The sequence below is a fragment of the Vidua macroura genome, chromosome Z, assembly GCF_024509145.1.
Source record: "Vidua macroura isolate BioBank_ID:100142 chromosome Z, ASM2450914v1, whole genome shotgun sequence".
In the NCBI taxonomy this organism is placed as follows: Eukaryota; Metazoa; Chordata; class Aves; order Passeriformes; family Viduidae; genus Vidua; species Vidua macroura.
The window spans coordinates 44,105,601-44,121,685 of record NC_071611.1 but is presented as its reverse complement, the minus strand read 5'-3'; positions in this window follow the sequence as shown (position 1 = coordinate 44,121,685).

Genomic DNA, 16,085 nt, shown 5'->3' with positions numbered 1-16,085 from the left:
GCTGGTTTTGATTTTACATTACATTGGCCTAGTATCTTGGCTTAGAGAGCAACAGAGCTGGTGGAGTATTTAGACCAATACCACAGGACAATGGTTTGACCTTCTGCATGTCGCTAGGTAGCTGTTAGGGATGTAACATTGCCTAGATACAGTGCAGATGCCATTTCATGTGGAATCTGCGCATCAAGGAAAGAGGAAGTTGAACAATGAAAGATCTGAAGGGCAGAAAGAGGAAAGAGGATATGTGAGCTCAAAATTTGGAGATGCAAAGCAAGCAGAATGCATTGGAATTCTGTGTGGTAATAGTCGGGTTCATAACTATGCCCTAAACATAGTAAGAATAACTAGAGACTTGCTAGAAATTTACCCAGTAGCCTATGCCACTACTAGAAGAAAAATGGTAAAGCTAAGAAAAAAGCTTACAGACATAGGACACATGAAATAATTTAGTAGAATGGTAGCTCTCATTTAAGAAAAAAACAATGAAGTTATAGACAGCAAAAATATTAACTTCAGCTGGTGTAAAACATTCTTTCTCGCCTCCAAGTCTTAAAGACACTAAAGCAACATCTTTAATCACCAACAATTTTATATTGAATTAGAATTTTTTATTATATTAACAAAATCCTGTTCATAAAGAAAAACATAACATAAACAAGCAGTTACAACTGAAAAGTTTAAAACAAAGGGAAAACCTGTAAAATGCTACTTGGACGTAAGCAGTCAAAACTTGAAAAATTGTGAGTTTAAAAGTGTACAGAAATAGGAGCAGTTTATTGCTATAGTCCAGCAGGAAAAGACCTGCATATTGTTGCAGAGAATGTTATTTGCGATGGAAGTAACTTCCTAAATGGTATCATTAGACAAGTGAGATTTTGGAGATACAAAGCAAGTAGTTGTTAAGTATTCTAGCCTATAGAGCTGACACTGCTGGAGTGGTTAGACCATTATCAGAGGCCCATAGTCTGACTTTCATCATGCTGCTAGGTAGCTGTTAGACGGGTACCACTGCTTAGATAAAGCACAGTTAAGCAGGTATTATGGGAAAAAAAAAAAAAGCAAACCTGCAGCTATTGGCAAAAAGTAGCACATCTAAACTAATTCTAAAATATATACTCCATGACTGACTACATTCACCATTGAACACTCTGTTGGAGAGGTCCTTGGGCCAAGAAAATGCCAACAGCCTGGAAGTGGTCCTCCTGTTCCTCCTCCACCCAAGAGGGAGGAGGGAGACTACTTTTGGGGGCATCTGGCTATGGAGGACCTGCAGACACCTGGGACCAAGCTCTCATGGCCAGAACCACCACATTCAGCACCCTGCTCCTCTTGCCTGCTGAGACCTCTGCTCCTTCCTGTCTACAGGAAAGGTGAGGTACAGGCAACTGCTTTTACCTGACTTTGAAGTGTTCCTTGCAGTGTTAACTACTGTTTCACAGAGACAGAGACAGTAAACAATGGGAAAAACAATTTTTTTTTCCCTGTTATGCAGTAGTAATGACATTGTGCACTTTATCCATCCTATCCATTTGAAACACCTTATACAGGAGCAACACCTCACCACAGCTAAAACTGTGCTACTGAATAGAACTACGTCAAGTGTAGGACATTGCTCAGTGTTATAATTTACAATGCACTTTCCATAAAATTTATAATTTCTGCTTTTTTTTCTTGGATTTTTTGGTTGTTTTTTTTGGGGTTTTTTTTGGTTTTTTGTTTGATTTTGATTTTGTTGGGTTTCTTTGGTTTTTGGATTTACATGGCCTCAACTTTAAATCTGAGAGGCACGCAAAACAGTGAAGTGGAGTGAATATTTGAGACCTTATCTTTTAGCTCTAGGTGTGAAGACAAAGGTTACTCAAGTGATTTATCTAAGGTCACAGATACAGTCTATGATACTGATGCTAAATCTCCTGTAACACTGGGCTGGTTCCTAGGTTGCCTCTAAATCTTTTTTTCACTTTCTTCATGTTCCACTTTCTTGCAAATAAATGTTTCATGGAGCTGTCACAAAAATGGTCTAGTGGGGCAGGATCTGTCACTGCTCTAACATCTTAACTTGCAGATTATTCATCTCAACTCAGCTTTCTAAGCCAAAACAAATGGGAGACATTAAATCTACATTGACCTTTTGGACCTTTGTGTTTAACAAAGCAACTAGCAGACTGAAAGACTGTTGTGGCTCTCATACGTATTATTGTTTCTCTTGCCTTGAAAAGATATGTGTATGTTCTTTCACAAATATTTGGAAAGGTCATTTAGACAATGCAGACCTCTGCATCTTCTGTCTTTAACTTCCTCAGACCACTTTGCTCTACAAATAATTGCATGTATAATAATATGAGAAGGTAATTTAAATATATCTCTAGGTATTTGTATATGCATATCTGACAGATATACCAAAATCTAGTATTGTCTCTCCAAGCTAATGTGTAAAATGTCATAAACTATTCTTCACAAATATTTTTGAATGAATCCCATTCCCTTGGAATGAAATATATAGGGAAATAGAAAGTGGCATTATGCTTAAACGAATCTATGGAGAGGGCTAAAGCATAACATGCTTTAATGGCAGCAGGAGGTTTCAATTGACTCCAAGTGGAAGCTGTATGCTTATCTCCTCTGGTCTCCTTTGAAGACCCCAGCCTAAAAGGTTTTATCTAAACCAGTGTGCTGTAATGCAAAACTCTTCCAAGAATATTTATTCTTTTCCCGGCTAGGCATCTGTTGTCTTCTTTGCCTTTGCAAATTAGCTGATCACTTCTGCCTTCACATGTGTTTGGTTTGGAAATCAGACAACTAAATTCCATGGCTTTTCCCATTGAGATTTCTGGACAGATATTGCTAAGACAAGAAATTTTAGTTCTTCACAGCTGGTCTTCACTGTGATCAGAGTCCCAAATAAAAAGTAGCAAATAAAGTTACATCTCATATATAAATTTTACAGCCTTTCCATAATGCTGAATACTTCTTAAGAAAGAAAGCATCCTGCAATATTCAGAGAATATGAAACAAAATATTTCCCAAAACTAAGTTCCTCAAAAACAATAGTAATGAAAAAAATAATGAGTAACAAGACCCGGGGACAAAATTACTTCTTACAAATAAATTCTGTTCAGGTGATTGCTCTTCTGTTTGACTTTGACCACAGCCTAATCCCTTTTCTGTGCCTTGATTTCCTTTTCTCTCTCATGCTTTGCTGCTGAGCCCTGCAGTGGAGGGATGCACAATATCTAAGTACAAAGGGGTCAAGATCATTCTCTGGGATTCTCACAGTTTTTAAAATAGTAGCATTTTCTTCCTTTTTAGTTGCAGAATTGTATAAACTGTGACTTTGTTAAACTTGAAGCTTTAGGGTTTTGTTGTCTGTTGCCATTGATAATCCTCAGAAGGACCTTCTGACTTTTCTCTATGTAGCAACACTGTTTCATTTTGTTGCATATGCATGAGCAGTGGATTTCATAATTCAATTTATCCCACTCTCAGTCTGTATCTGTAATGAAAATGGAGCCTGGAATCTAGCAGAAATAAAATGATGCATATTACTGTTTCACTCCTCTAGAGGGAACTCTTACTTTAAATCTCTTCATGCATTTCTCTGTAAATGCAGTGGTCTGACCAAAATGAGGGAAGACCTACAACCTCATTTGTCAGAATGAATCTTGGCAGAAACGAGCAGTGATTGTCTTCAGGTACAATAATTTTCAGTTTTACTAGAGCTCCTTTCTTAGCATGGCCTGGCACATCCAGCTCCAAGAAACATGAAGGACACAGTGTTAAGGATGCTCCAGAGAGCTGGCTTTGGATCTTTTCCACTCCTGAGACTGCATGTGCTACATCAGTTCTTCAGGCTGATAGGAGAAACTTGAATTCTGGCTTCAGACAACAGAAAATTTTGTCCTGAGGGTTTAATGTAAGAGATTGCCTGAGGGAGCGGGGAGAGGTGGGGAGTACAGCAACTGGGGAGGAGTGCAGAGTACAGCATCTGTACTGCAAACTCTTCTAACCCACACCATCAATTTGTGAAGCTGCCATGTTAGCTGCAAAGGCTGAGGCCCATTTTCAGACCTGAGTAGGTTTCAAGATCCATGGCTGGCAAATAAAAAGAAGGGGACTTCTCTGTGGAAGGAACAACTTCTGCATTCAAAGGAGTGTGGACAGTAGTCTTGTGGATATCATGAGGTCTCTGTTTTGGGCTGAGCTGCTCACAGTGGATGAGTACAGTCCTGTCACAGGATCTCAGAAGAGTGACTGGATAATAAGGCAGGCTTCCTCCCACTAACTGCTCCAGTTCTGCTCCTTCCCCAAAGACCAGTGTCAATCTGCCAGCTTCTCTGATTAACCTTATATGGAAAAGTAATAAATCACCACTTCTGTTCATATTGCCTTGGTGCTGTGCCAGCCTTCCTACACTCCCCAGATGTCTTTATAAGGAACAAGCCATGACAGAGTGCAGATGCAAACCCATCAGTGCAACATTGACTAGCTTACTTCTAGGAAAAGGAACAGCCATGGATATAGAAGGACTTCATTCTGACTCAGCATCCTCAACAGCTAGATATTATAAGAAACAAGATGGAGAAAAGTTTTGGCACTTCATATATTATCTGCATTTTGCAGAATTCTCCAGTCCCCTAACTTGGCTCTCTGGTGTGGACTACTTCGAAAATTCTTTAGGAAATAAAGCACAATAAACTGGGAATATAATAATAAACTAGGAAATAAACTGAAGTTATGAGCAGTTTTCAGCCCCCTGCACTGGATATATCAGTTGTGCAGGAGAAAGGAGAATAACAATAGAACCACAGCATTCTGGTTTTTTTCAGGTATTTTAGGTAATAAAAGATTTCCTATAGGCAGGAATTTCTAATTCACCAGCATTGGTCCATTAGGGAATGGCATCAAAACAAGTTAGCCAGGCAAGGAAAATATGACAGATCGAAGAAAAATTGCCCATGTTTCTAGTTGTTAGGCAGCTGTGAGGACTGATTCATGCCTGTGCTGCCAAGGGGTCTCGGTATGGGATAAATTCAATTGCAACAAAAAGTAGTCACAGGAACTAATCTGATTCCATGAACCCTTAAGCTGAATAAAGTGAATGATCAAGGAGCGGGTAAAGATTATTCTAAGTGGCATTTATACCATGCCTAACATCTCAACTTTTCTACCTTCTGATTCCAAGCTTCTGTCTCATTTGTTTCTTCTTTATGGGGCATTGTAGATCTGGTGCATTTACCAGAGTGTGCTTAGTTCTCTCTTAGTGCTGAATCCAGCACTCTTCTAATCTGCTTCATTGCTCTGAGAAAATTCATGACAGAATTCCAGAGGAGTACACTCTTCTCAGGGAGCAAGAATGGATTAAGAGAACAAAGGTGTACCAGAAAATTGACACTCCATGGGAAAAGCTGCTTTGACTACTTCCCTTCTACTTTAAACTGTTTCTCTTCATACTGCTAATACAAACAAGGATAGGACATGAACCCCAAGCCAATCCCTAGCTGGTGTAGATTCAGTACTTTCTGTGTGGAATAGTTTCATTCACAACATATATTGAGACAGTATATTCAGGTCTTCATTATTTCATTGTTTCTACTGTATTTGGTCTGGGACAAGCCATTCCTTTTCTGTGGCAAGAAGGCCCTTTTCGCAGATCATCGTGACAATGCCATACTGCCAGGTAAGTACACTTTTGAGGGAACAAGAGGCATTTGAGCATGCAAGTCTGCTGAGAAAAAGCTGAAGGACTCCCAGGTATGTTCAGTACAATACAGTGCAGTATACACAATTTAGAAAAAACTGTGCTCTTAACAGCTTGTTTTCAGCGAGAAATCCAGAAGCTATATCAAATGTATGCGACATGATCAGTGAGGGCTTGAGCCAAGAAGTGAAATGGGAGAGAGCAGAGCACTTGAGTATATACAAGCTGCTAAAAAGGAACTAACATAAATTTACTTTTCTCCCTCAGAGGGTCACTGGCTTGTCTTTTTGCCATTGTAATTTCTGTGGAAAGCCTTGCAGAAGCGGGTGACACAGTGAACCACATGTTTTGCAGCAGTATACGCAGCAGTCATCTGTGCCGTTTCTGGTTTGGTGCAACTAACCAGTCCTGCCTGTGCTTGCATGAATGTGCTTTCCTGAAGTTTACAGCCTACCTCTATTCATGGTATTTTAATGAGGACTTCACTGTCACTACTGAGAATTCCAAGTTTCTGTTTGAGCAAAAATATTTAACTTCTTAGAACAGAAAAATCAAAGTTATTGTGTCCCTACCATCTGGCAAATCTCAGGTTTTCCAAAAAGAAAAGAAAAAAATATCAAAGGGCTCACCTACCATCCTCTTCTAAGCCCACTGAGCAGAGAAAATTCACAAACAATTGATATTAACCAACTCCTTAGGGTAAACCTGAGGACCAAAACATTAAATAAACCTTGTTTATGTGTACTAGAATTTGTCTAATTTGAAAGGTGAATAATATGTAAATAGGACTATTGGCTAGAATATGCGAGAATGTCTAGACCAGGCTACAGTTTTATCAGCTGATAATCCTTCTCTGACAGTGATTAGACCAATCACCTGCAGAAGAAAGCAAATGTAGCAAAGATGCCAGAAGATGATTTTCCGGCCTCCAGCCATATGATGCCCAGATATTTTCAGTACTACAGGCAGTATTGCTGTGCATGACATGCCTAGACAGGCTTTTCTTCAGAAGTGATATCTGATCATTTCTGAGCCATGTAGTCTTGTGCAAAGGTTTCTCACCTTTAAACTACATTTTCTGTGAAATACATCCCTTATTTTGTCTTCGATTTTGGCTGTATAACAGATACATTGCTGTTACCATTTGGACTGTAGTTGTGAGGAGGGAAAGTTCCAAAAAGCATCCTCAGCACACCAGGCTACATTCCCGACTGCTGCTTGGTGAACCTGCTATATTTATTGGCTACATAGGCATGGATATTGTATATCGCAGAGAGCAGGATCAGAATAACATATTCATTTTTCTTGAGAGTGTGCTGAAACATTTTCCAGACAGGAGCTACTCACGTAGCAGCAGCATGGCTGGGAATAACACTGTGAAAAGGCACACATAAGGAAGTTTCCAACCCTTTTCTCTACCCCCTTAGGACTGCTGTGACAGTCTTAAGATCCAAAGTCTCACTGCAGAGCCGTTGAACTGAAACAGTAGAGCAAGAACCGGGAAGACATAGGAAGACCTCCTAGCTGCCTAACACTGCCTAACAGTGAGATAACCAAAGCGCTTACCTAAGGATTAAGCCTAAATTTCATCCAGAAATTACCTCAATACACTGTAGATATGCTCTTCTGCTCTTCTCAACACTGCAGGGTTCAGACTTTCAGAGTTGATGACTCTAGGAAATTATGGAGTCACCCAGAGTGAAAAAAATGGGAAAGACAGGTCTGTCAAACAAGGGTGTTCCCTGCTCTGTCCCCTTCTCTTCTCTTCTCTTTCCTAGGGCTTAACTTGCTCCTGAAAGTAAGCTGATTTTCACCATTGTACCTTTATACAGTGATCTCAGGTTTTGACACACTTGGATCAGGCATGACTGCAAAATTCTTTTCTCCTCTTAATTATGACAGAGCCAGACAAGAAAGAAGCTAATGAATTAATGTTTATGAGCACTGAGGAACCTGCTTACAATTTCTGAACCACCCATGGTCTGTGTAAGTGAGTTATTTAATCTACCCCACTATCTCTGTTCTGCATTTCTTAAATATACCTGATTGAGAATAAAACTCATTAATGATTTTTGGACATGCAAGCTTCAGGAAGGTGTGGGCCCACATGAACCTAGATACCAAAGTGGAGGAAAAAAAGTGGAAATAATATGCCTGTCCAAACCCATCTTAACTGGCAGTATCTTAGAGAAAAGGTAGTCTTTAAGCTCTGCCAAAAGTTATTATCCCAGCCTGCCTGTGTCCATAGCCAAGAAAATCCTTACAGAAAAGTTACTTCTGAAGTCAAGTGCTCAAAACAGCCTAACATCTTCCTTCAGCACCAAACCTTGTGCTCCCTCCTGCTCAAGGAGCTGTCACATGCAAATAGCCATCAGCAGGAATTTGTTCGGAGGTAACCTTTCTCCATTGTTTGAATCCCTTCTCATGTTAGTCTCATGGTGGACTGCTTTACAGTGGCTGTCAGGCAGCAGCTGTGACAAGTAAGAAGCTATGCAGAGAAAGTTTAGTTGAGTCAGTATGCAAATATACATAAATAGGTATATGTCTATTCTTATGGATTACACGTATATGTAGAGGTTTTAGATGGGGTAGTACTGCAGGCTGCTGATCTCAGAGACTTCAAGCCTTTTTTTCCCCTGGAAGCAAAGGAAGGTTTAATTTCCATGTGGAAAGAGATTGTCATGGGTGCTTTGACAGGTATTTGTAGATCTTACTCTTTACTCCTCTCTGGTTTTACGTGTGTGCCTCATTCTGGGAAAGCTTCTACAGAAAAGAAACAGCTAGCCTGAAGATGTAAATGGGTTGGATTGAGATTTCAAAGGAGAGAGAGGTCAGAAAGGCACTGGAAAGAGCTAAGCATTTATTTGTATGCTAGGCACAGGGGACAAGATATATTTGGGAAGGTGGGTAACATTACAAGGATACAGTAACTCCTCACTGCCCACACATTCCATTTGCATACCATTTTTGCCTAGCCTGTATTGCTTTCAAGTTGCCGTCTCTTCCAAAGCCATAGGTTGCCCAGTCTGCCTGCTGATGCTTGCTGCTTCATGTCTATCCACTCCAAAAGGGGAAGGAATATCTGAAGAGGCTCTGGTTTCCCCAGGGCTGGCAGGTACTACTGCAACTGCTAAAATGAGCAACTGGCACTTTAGCTACTTTTACAGCTCTCAGACAGCTCTAGATGTGTTCTTTGAATAGTTTCCCCCTTCTAGCTCTCACCAACTTATCTCCTCACCATGGGGCAGGAACTGATATTGTGTAAGGGCCATTTTCAACATATGGGCAGAGAGAGACATGAAGCCTACCCACAGCTCTGTGGAAATACCCCAGGCTCAGAGCCTCTTTTCTTCCTGTGGGAAATGTACAAAGGATGTTTTCTAGGGAGCTGTAAGCAAGGATTGATTTCTCCAGAAGAAGCAAAGGCTTCTTAACCTGTCCACCTGATTCTGACATTTACCAAGAGAGCAGAAATTGCTCAAAATATCTGAAACAACCCACTAGCAGCTCTGTACAACTTGAAGAGCTTGTACAGAGATGCTGGAAGTTTTCTTTGGCCACAGATGTAAAGAAATGGATGGATGGATGTGCGTACATTACCATAGATGCATTGTATAGCAATTGAGCAGAGATGTGATGAGAAGTCCAGAAAAGAAGACTTGCAATCCATTCTTCTCGTATCAGCAGGACCTTACACATCACAGAGATGTTACAATGCCAGGCTACTGGCCCGCCTGCAAGGCTGCCCATGAATATCCCTGAGAGCATTCTTGGTAATGCTGTAAAAGGACATTTTAACCCCCAGTTTTATTCTGATGATTTTTTCAGTTGAAGATAAAATCATCTGATCCTAGAAACTCTGCCTATCAATTGAAATTTGTGAAAATTAAAGTGAGAAAAGATCAGATTCCTGCATTTACTGTTAAATTGTTAATGCTTTTAAAGAAAAAGGAGTTTTCCTCATGCTTCCTGAGGGGGAAGAGGAAGATCTGGGGTTAGTAGCAGTCCAATACAATATGTCTGATAAGGGATTTGGTAAGAAGTTGAGGAACTCTGACCTAGCTGTGCTGTGACTGAGTAAGAAGGACACTGCCTCTGCTTCACAAGGTTGGGAGGGTGAGCATGCATGGTATCCCTGTACTGCACAGCAGTGACTAGCTTATCTTCAGCATTGCAGGGTAGTGACTTACTAGGAAAACTTCCTTACCCACCCCCTGCCCCCCTTCCTCTCTCTTTCCCTCACTGTTTTTCAACAAATGTGAATTGTGCTGATAAATACTGCAAGTGAATGATATAGTATTTACTTGTTTACTCTCCCCTTAATTTGTGAATTTTTCTCAGCATTGTTAAAGAATAAGGATCATTCTTTCATTGCTTTTTCACACAACCATGTCTGAAGCCCAAATATTAATCAGGGTCGTCTTCTCCTCTCTGTTAACTCTTGTTGCTTCCAGCTGCTCAGAGTTTTACACTGGACTTTTGTTTATTTTTGGAAGATTTATTCTGAGGTTTGTCTTCTGTGGTTAACTCAGCAGAGGTAGGAGGAACACAGCCATGTTTCTAGTCAGCCTCCATGTACTAAAGAGCTGTATACCTGGCTACTCTGCTTTACTACACTTCACACCTTTCTACTTGGTGACAGTAGTATTTACAGGTTTTTTTCTACAGGAGAAGATGGAATTGAAGTTACAAACTCAATGAAAATTCTTAAGTAAAGACAACAGAAATACTGTTCACCGGAATTTTTGTGATGTGTCAATCCTTAACAGAAGTATGTGGTCTTGGATCCAAGCTATTCCTTTCTAAGTTTTGCATCCACTAAATGTTTTCTGAGATAGATACTGTCTGTTTGCACTCATCTTTCCCTGAGGCAGAGAGCTGTACAATGTTTTCCCCAAAGCAGTACCTGAAATCCCTGTATTGAGTGCTATATCAGTGATTTAGGTGTTCCCACATGTCAAGACGTTTCACTTGCTCATGACTGATTGAAGATGTGAAAGCTGGGTACAGACTTGGCTTCAGTGACATAGTGGAATTCATGATCCTGCATGAAAGAAGCAAAGCAGCAATCAGGACTAGAACCCTAAATTTCTGGAGAGCTTAACTTTGGCCTTTTCAAGGATCTGTTTTGAGGGATCACATTAGCTACAGATCTAGAAGAGAACAGGGTCCAAGAGGTCAATGTTCAAGCAGCACTTCCTCTAAGCTCAAGACTAATGAATCCCCATGAGCAAGAAGTCAAGCAAAGGAGGCAGGAGACCTGCATAGATGAGCAGGGAGCTCCCAGCAAATCTCAAATGGAAGAGAGAAATTTATAGGATGTGGAGAAAGGGATAGGCTATGCAGAAGGACTGTAGGTATATCTTCAGAGTACACAGGGACGTAACAAGGAAGGCCAAGGCCTGCTTGGAATTAAGTCTGGTAAGGGACATCAAGGACAACAGGAAGGGTTTCTTCAAGTATATCAACTGCAAAAGGAAGATTAGAGAAAATGTGCTGCTGCTGCTGAATTAGATGGGTGTTCTGGTGTTGAAAGAGACAGACAAGGCAGAATTAATAAATGCCTTCTTTTCTTCAGTCTTTACTGCTGAGAATAGCCCTCAGGAATCTCACACCTCAGAGGTAAGAGGAAAAGGCTGGAGAATGGAAGGCTTGTTTGTAGAGGGTTGGGTTAGAGATCAGCTAGGCAGATTAAACACCCATAGATCTACTGACCTGATGGGATGCACCTACATGTGCTGAGAGATCTGGCAGCTGTTGCTACACGAGTCTCCATTATCTTTGAAAAAGCACGGAGTGGTAGAGAAGGGAGGAAGGCCAATGATATTCCCATCTTCAAAAAGGGCAGGAAGGAGGACCTGGGAAGCTACCAGCCAGTCAGCCTCACCTCCATCCCTGGAAAGGTGATGGAACAGATCATTCTGGAGGTCATCACCAAGCATATAAAAGAAATTAAATTCATCCTTACTCAGCTTTTTTATCAACAACTCTGATAAAGGGATAGAAAATGACCCTGAGCCAGTTTGCAGATGATATGAAACTGGGGGGAGTGGCTGGCACACTGAAGGGTTTGCTGCCACTCAAAGGGACCTTCATAGGCTGCAGAGTTGGGCAGAGAAAAACCTAATGGGGTTCAACAAGTTTAGAGTCCTGCACCTGGGGAGGAACAGCCCCAGGCAACAGCACAGGCTGGGGGTGACCTGCTGGAGAAGGTCCTGGGGGTCCTGGTGGACAACAAGCTGTCCATGAGCCAGCAGTGCCCTTGCAGCCAGGAGGACCAGTGGGGGCATCAGGAAGAATGTGGCCAGCAGGTCAAGGGAAGTGATTGTCCCCCTCTACTCCACTCTAGTGAGGCACATCTGGAGTGCTGTGTCCAGTTCTGGGCTACTCAGTCCAAGAAAGACAAGGAGAGGGTCCAGTGGAGAGTTGCTAAGATGATTTGGGGTCATGAGCATCTGCCTTATGAGGAGAGACTGAAGGAGCTGGGCCTGTTAAATCTAGAGAAGACAGAGGGGATCTCAGCTATACATGTAAGTATCTCCAAGGTGGGTGCCCAGAGGATGGTGCTAGACTCCTTTCAGTGTGCCTTGGCAGGGGGCTTGGACTCAGTAATCTCCAGAGGTCCTTTCCAACCCTAACTATTCCTTGACTCAGTGACATATATTAACCAAGAGATGAGAATAAGGGATCTTAACTGTCTCTGCTTTCATGTGCTGGCCCCTCACTGCTTGCTTTTATTGATTCTTTCAAAGTTAAAATGTGTAGAAAGTCTCAAAAGGACTTGCATCACATAAAAAAAAGTGTTCAGGAAAAGTATTATTGAAGTTGTACTTGGCTCAAATGCATCACTCTCCAAGCTTAACGTGTATGGAGCTCACAGTTAATCCTCTTCTCCTCAATCAAACCGGTTTTAATATAGTTTTGGGGATTTATTCTTCAAATTTCTGTTCCATATCTTCAAGCATTTCTTCCACAAACACTGGAATTTATTTCCACTCACCATTAGTTTATGAAATGTAAGAAAGTCTAGTCTGGTGAAAGAGTAGGAAACTTGAAATCAATATGATGTTTATTCTGTGGACTGTCCTTCCTGCCATCAAATGTAGAGTATGCTACTTAATTGAATGAGGAAGGTATTTCTCTTCAAGGATTTAATGTTCTTTGTCTCATCTCTAGAAACATAAAATACAGAATTCAAATACATCTATGTAAAATATCTATTTTGGGTTTTTTTTTTATGACTAACACTAGGCAAGCATGTAAAATTGAATCCTCCCAGCAACACACACACAAAATATTGTAGAAAGAATTGTGTTTGTGCTTAACAGCGCTGTGTATACATCAGCAATGTATACTATAGAAAACAGGATATGGAATAAAGATGATTATTTCTACAGGATACAGATACAACGTGTTCAAGGTGTTATCATGGCACAGAGGAAAGTCCAAACAGGAGATTTCTGATATTTCTTTAAATGGATATACATTCCAATTGAGAAGACAGTTGCATGGTTAGGTCCATTTATTCTGATCAACATATGGAGGACTTTCAAACATCTATTTTATTATCTTGATATGGTACCTTTTTCTCCCCGTCTATGGGGGCTATTAGACCACAGGGTGGGGTTAAATGGAAACCAACACAGCAGGCAAAAAAAAAAAAAAAAAAAAGTTGTAGGATCCTTAGAGAAGCAGCTGAGGCAGGCTGGTCTCCTAGCTGGGTGGAGGCAGGCTAGTCTTGCAAAGACTAGCACAAATTTACCAGGGTACTATGCAGTCATGGGACAGGGAGTACAGGGTGTTGGTAGGAGGAAGGATGCTGAATTCTGCAAACTTTGCCAAAAGAGAAATGAAAGGAGAAATGGAAAACAGGATTCAGCAGCAAGCTAGGATAAGTTTGGAGAGAAGGTCATAGAGACTTAGTCATACCTACACAAAGATGTCCAAGCATCTGGTCTAAGCTTGGTAAAAGAATACAAGTTTTCCTCTCTGGTTATGTAAAAACTACTTGTCAGAGCTCTTTGCCAACTTAGTTACACTTTCTCTGGAAAAAATGCTCCCATGTAACTGCACTTATCCCAACCCCTAAGATGCCCAAGGAAGCCTTGAAGTCAACGAGACTATTACCTTGACAGCTAAATGGGTACCTTCATAGGGATCCTCTCAGAAAATGACTAAAAACAGAATGATGGTCAGGGACTAGTCAGTCAGAAGAAGCACCACTAGGTAGCTGAAATGTCTCAGAGAGGGTTGCTGTAACACTGACAAGAAGCTCCAAATAAACCTAGTATAGAAGTCCTGCCCTTTTTCCCTCCCATTTGAAGCCTCCCATGCAAATTCAAAACTATGCTTTCAAATTCAGTGGCAAAAGAGGGATATAACACCCAATCTTGAACATGACTGAGTGCTTCAGTCTTTCATGAAAAAATATCCAGCCACAAAAATGCAATTTTTTTTTTAGTTTTACACAAAATATGCAAGTAAAATTACTGTCAGAAGAATGTTCCCCAGCATTTCCCTGATTTCTCCCCAGGGTCGTTAAATTTACTGGTGTAAAAAGAAAAACAAACAACTACAAAAAGGCACATGAACACAGCTCTATAAATAAAAAAGGAGGGGAAGAATGAAAGCATTTTTTTGTATTTTGAACCAGCCAGTGTATAGGCATTTGCTTACTCCATCACTGCTCTATGCTCAGGACATTAAGAGAAGACTGATACTAGAGGGAGTCTTTCTGTTGCATTGAGTCAGACCTGAATTTCCTTTCTAAGGCCTGGGAAAAAAAAAAATCAGAGTGATAAAGATCTACCTTTTACCCTTGTAGTGAAAAACTTCACTAGCAAAGGGCAAAATTTTTTCCAAGATAAAAAAAGAAATTTGGCTTAATTTTGTGTCTGGTTATAAACACATTAGAAAGCGGGGAAATTAATCATATGAGCTTATAAATAATAGCTCAATTACATTCAAGAATATGTGGGTGGGTGTCCTGGGTGGAATAATTTGCTAAAGCAGAGTTCTTCTTCCTTGCCTTTCCTCTTCCTCTTACTTTATTCTTCTTTCTGAATATGTGCTTCTTCTTTTTAACCTTTATTTATATCTTGCTTTTTGTTTCTAATCTTGGTGATCTTTCTGTAATGGGTCTATGCACATTTTTCTTTAGGATTGGTTTGTTGTGGACTAAATATTTTTAATGGATACCAGCACAGAGTAAAGCGCCTAAGTGTATACTTGGTCTCTGGTACACACCTCTGTTTTCCTGATGTCAAGAACATGTGTATTTAAAATCAAAGGAATGCTTAACAGCTCTGTTGTGCAAGTCTTTGTATGGTTGTTTTCACCCTATTACAGCATAGTACTGTACAGCCTCCTGCAACATCAAAGACCCCTCCTTCTTTCTTGCCTTTTCTTAGACATTTCTGCTCTTGCTTTTTGCTTCTTGTTTTGATTTCACTCAAAACTGATGCTGACATGTAATAAAATTCTCCAACATTTAGAATTCTGTCAAGCCTCCTGGCTGATCAAGGCTGTCAGTTTGATCAGCCTACTGATTCAGATCCAGGAACCAACCACTCTAGATATGCTGTTCCTTTTTGTGCAGCTTGGCAGCAGCGAGGAATCTAAGAATCAGTGTAACTGTGCCCGGCTTCAGAGCAAGACTCAGCAAGGATCAGAAAGGACTAAACCACCTGAGACATGTGGTTAGTGCACCACACAAAGCAGTGAGCTGGAGCTGTGTGAGAGCATTCCGGAGATGTTCCCACTGCCCATGCTTGCCTGAAAGGCAGGGGAAACACTGGAGTTTGACTGGGATTGTGTTGGTCTCACACCTTCCTAGGTGATATATGAGGTACTGTGTGTTGTGCATGTCTTTCTCTCAGGTTGTTTTTTCTGGTAGTTGATATGTTTTAATTCTTATTGGATGCTAATTACATCACTGCAATTATGTGGTTTGTTCTGATGTCCCATAAATACAAAGGTTTTTTACTGCCAAGAGATGCTGGCAATATTTGCGAGAAGACATCCAGAGCTGATATTTAACCCAGTACCCGAGCGGATCATAATCTGACATTTATGTGCACTCAGTTTGGAAGCACTGCTTAACAGTATCAAAGACAAGAAAGTTGTAGCTGTGCTTTCATTTTAAATCTGGAATCTTGTGCCAGGTGTTAGTAAAGCATTCAAAATTCTACAATGTCAACAAAAAAGATTTTTCCCAGCCTCAGTGGAGTTTTAATTGTGCCTCTCACTGAAGGCAGGGTTGGTCCTTTCACCAGAAGCACAGGAGTGGTAAGCCCTCTCCTTATATACACAGTTACCCATGGGAGAGGTTTCTAATAAAAAAGATTAGCAGTGACTCCAAAGATAGTTTTGCACAGTAGCAATTTCT